Below are 4,632 nucleotides of genomic sequence, written 5' to 3'. Positions count from 1 at the left end.
CCAATTGTCTGGACCCATCAAAATGAATAGTCCAATAAGTATGATCCGGCTTCTCTTCTGGCGCTTGTAGCTCTGTCCAATCATTGATGAAATCCACAAGTGCCTGAGATTTGATCGTCGTTCGGGGTATGTATTTCAACCCGTGAGGCCCGAGCTCGATAGCCCACTTAGCAATCCGGCCAGTTGCTTCCCTATTCTGGATTATATCCCCCAAAGGAGCAGAGCTGACCACCGTGATGGGATGACCTTGGAAATACTGCTTAAGCTTCCGGCTTGCCATGAAAACCCCATACACCAATTTTTGCCAATGTGGGTACCTCTGCTTGGACTCGATAAGTACCTCACTGATATAGTAAACCGGCCGCTGAACCGGATATTCCTTTCCTGCCTCTTTGCGCTCCACCACAATAGCCACACTAACAGCCCGAGCGTTAGCTGCTACATATAGCAACAATGGCTCTTTGTCAACCGGAGCAGCAAGAACCGGCGGATTAGCCAGCTGCCGCTTTAAGTCCTCAAACGCTTCATTAGCTGCATCACTCCAGACGAAGTTATCCGTTTTCTTCAGCATCTGATATAAAGGGATGGCCTTCTCGCCAAGGCGACTGATAAACCGGCTCAACGCGGCAATCCGGCCCACCAGGCGGTGAACATCATTGATACACTTCGGTTTGGCCAAGGAGGTGATGGCTTTGATCTTTTCCGGATTAGCTTCAATGCCCCTGTTAGACACCAAAAAACCCAAGAGCTTGCCTGCAGGTACACCAAAGATGCACTTGGCCGGATTAAGCATCATTTTGTAAACCCGCAGATTATCGAAGATTTCCTTCAAGTCATCGATCAATGTCTCCTTCTTCCTTGATTTCACCACAATACCATCCACATAGGCGTGAACATTGCGGCCGATCTGTTTATGAAGACAATTCTGCACACACCGTTGATAAGTCACCTGGGCACTCTTGAGCCCAAAGAGCATGGACACATAGCAGAAGGCTCCAAAGGGAGTTATGAAGGTTGTCTTTTCCTGGTCCTTAACTGCCATTTTGATCTGATGATAACCAGAATATGCATCCAAAAAGCTTAAACGCTCGCAACCCGCCGTAGCATCAATAATTTGATCAATACGGGGGAGGGCAAAAGGATCTGCTGGACAAGCTTTGTTGAGATCTATGTAGTACACACACATACGCCAAGTGCCGTTCTTCTTAAGGACCAGCACCGGATTAGCCAACCGCTTAGGATGAAATACTTCAACGATAAATCCAGCCGCCAAGAGCCTGGCTACTTCTTCTCCAATAGCCTTGTGTCTTTCTTCATTGAACCGGCGGAGAAATTGCTTGACCGGTTTATACTTGGGATCAACATTGAGAGTGTGCTCAGCGAGTTCTCTCGGTACACCTGGCATGTCAGAAGGCTTCCGTGCAAAGATGTCCCGATTCTCATGGATGAACTCGATGAGCACGCTTTCCTATTTCGGATCCAAGTTAGCGCTGATGCTAAACTGCTTGGACGAATCGCCGGGCACGAAGTCAACAAGCTTAGTCTCATCAGCTGATTTAAACTTCAGGGCCGGATCATGCTCTGTAGTTGGTTTCTTCAATGAAGTAATATCTGCCGGATCAACATTGTCTTTGTGAAACTTCAACTCTTCTGTTGCACAAACCGACTCAGCATAAGCCGCATCACGTTCTTCACACTCCAGAGCGATCTTGCGGCTCCCATGCACGGTTATAGTTCCCTTGTGACCCGGCATCTTGAGCTGCAGATAGACATAACAAGGCCGTGTCATAAACTTAGCATAAGCTGGCCGTCCGAACAGGGCATGATACGGGCTTTTGATTTTCACCACTTCAAAGGTCAAAGTTTCTTATCTCGAGTCATGCTCATCTCCGAAAGCCACCTCCAGAGCTATTTTACCAATAGGGTATGCCGATTTACCAGGCACCACGCCATGGAACACCGTATTGGACGGTTTAAGATTTTTATCGGTTAACCCCATGCGACGGAAAGTTTCATAATAAAGGATATTGATACTACTCCCTCCGTCCATGAGTACCTTGGTGAACTTATAACCTCCCACCTGAGGTGCCACCACCAACGCCAGATGACCCAGATTATCAACCCGGGGCGGATGATCCACTCGACTCCACACAATAGGTTGTTCAGACCAGCGTAAGTATCGGGGGACCGCCGGTTCAACGGAATTCACTGCCCTTTTATGAAGCTTCTGATCGCGCTTGTCCAGGCTAGTGGTGAAGACATGATACTGCCCGCTATTCAACTGCTTCGGGTTGCTCTAGTAACCCAACTGCTGCTGCTGCTGTTGCTGATTCCCCTGATTGTTATAACCACCTTGGTTGCCCTGATTGCTATGTCCACCCTGATTACCGTGGAAGCCTGAACCAGAATTTCCTCTGCCATAACCCGGCCCATGAGATCCGGGGCCTGAACCGCCACCCGGTCCATGATCATACCGGAAAGAATCAGAATTTTTGAACTCTTGCATGATGTAACAATCTTTCCAGAGGTGTGTGGACGGGTTCTCCTTTGTCCCGTGCTTCGGGCAAGGCTGGTTCAACAGATAAGACAGGCGGCCCGGATTAGGACTTGGTCCTCCACCGCGCTGGGGTGGTTTACCCTTACGCCGCTGGCCCTTGTCATGTGTGTTGGTATTAGCCACAAAGTCTAAACTGTGGTCCGCCTTACGCTTGCCGCCGTTTCCATGACCCGCCGGATTGTGGTGCTGCCCCTTGGCGTTGTCGCTCCTTTTTCCCTTCCCTGTCTTATCATCGTCAGACTCGGGATCCTTGGTACTATCAGAGTCGGCATACTTCACCAGAGTGGCCATGAGAGTTCCCATGTCATTACAATGACGTTTCAGCCGTCCCAACTTCAACTTCAGGGGTTCAAACCGGCAATTGCCTTCCAATGTTAAAACTGCGGTATCAGCGTTGATGCGGTCCGATGAATGCAAAATCTCTGAAACTCGGCGCACCCAACGGGTTGTTGACTCTCCTTCCTCCTGGACACAAGCAGCTAAGTCCACAATTGACATGGGCTGCTTGCATGTATCCTTGAAATTTTGGATAAACCGGGCTCTCAACTCGGCCCATGACCTGATAGAATTAGCCGGTAAGCTCTTCAGCCAAGTGCGGGCCGTCCCCTCTAGCATCATGGTGAAGTATTTCGCACATGCCACATCGTCCACATCCAGCATCTCCATGGCCATCTCATAGCTTTCGACCCATGTCTCAGAGGATAAATCGGTGGTGTAATTCGGCACCTTGCGCGGGCCTTTGAAATCCTTGGGCAGGCGCACATTGCGCAACGCTGGGACGAGACACGACACTCCCAAAGAACTAGAAGTAACTCCTGGTTCCATCGACGTGGTTGGACGAACCGGAGTAAGTTGACGGGCTTCATGCTGCGCTGCTAACTCGGCCTCTCTACGTGCCCGAGCCCGATCCACCACCTCCTGAGCATCACCAGCACCACCCGCCGGGTTATTGGCACGGGGCGGATCACGGTTCCGCGCGTTGCTTGACACTGCCGGTTCATCCATACGCCTGCTGTAACTTCGGCTTGGGCGGGGAGTGGAATGAATCCGATCGCGGCTATATGAATAAGCCTTCTGCTGAACCAAGGTTGTCTGAAGAAGCTCCTTAACCCGACACGTCTCGATTGCCGCCGGAGAATTGCCTTCGATTGGGATGGCCGCCAGCCGTGAAGCGGCAGCGACAATGTTATCCATCGGGTTAGAGTAATGACCCGGTGGCATTGGGACATGCGGTGTTACAATGTTGTTCTGACGAGGCGGATCCACCAAACGTGGCTGAACCGGCGCCCCCGCTCCAGGTGCCTCCGCCCGGTTTACCACCGGCGGATTACTGGTCCCAGCTCCTGGGGTGTTAAAGAGGTTTCTAGCGTCATAAACCAGTGGCAGGCGAGATCGGTACCTTCTTTTCAGGACTTCGCTCGACGCACTCTGATCCAGCATAATCCGGTAAGCCTGTGCATCCAATGCGGCCCGCTCCGCAGCCATCCTGGTATCCTCAGCTGCCAAGTCGGCTTTGGCCTGGGTGATCTGATCTTTCACTTTCGCGATTTCCGCATTGTGTGCATCCTGATCCGCCAGGTTAACCTCCTCCATCAGCGTTGCCAACGCGTCAAACAAATCTGATAGAACCTGAGCCGGCGGTTGCACAGGGCCTCCTGCCCTGGTCGCTGTTGCCGCTGCCGATCCGGAAATCATCGCCGCTGCGGTCGAAGAGTGGAGCGCTGGTTGCGTACCGGCCATGAAGATCGCAACCCGGTTTGGCAGATCAAAGGGGTCCGGAATACTGTCGCCATCGGAATAGCCCCCAATCCGCCATCTTGTAACTGATATAATGACTCGGTCTCTCCGGTCGATGACTCGTCGCCGGAATAAACGACGGTTTCTCCACCAGATTCCGATCTATCCTCGGATTCCCCTCCATGGATGACTCCCACGAAGGCACGCTTCATGACAGGCTTGACCCGGGCAGATCTCGCACGCTGAGCCGTTTCGACGAGGTCAGTGCAGATGTCCGGCTCAGGGCCCGGTTCGCCTATCTTGCCAATGAAAATGTGTATGCCACCAAAGGGGACCCG

This window comes from Aegilops tauschii, chromosome 6 (genome assembly GCF_002575655.3).
Source record: "Aegilops tauschii subsp. strangulata cultivar AL8/78 chromosome 6, Aet v6.0, whole genome shotgun sequence".
NCBI lineage: Eukaryota > Viridiplantae > Streptophyta > Magnoliopsida > Poales > Poaceae > Aegilops > Aegilops tauschii.
Note: the sequence above shows the minus strand (reverse complement) of the source record.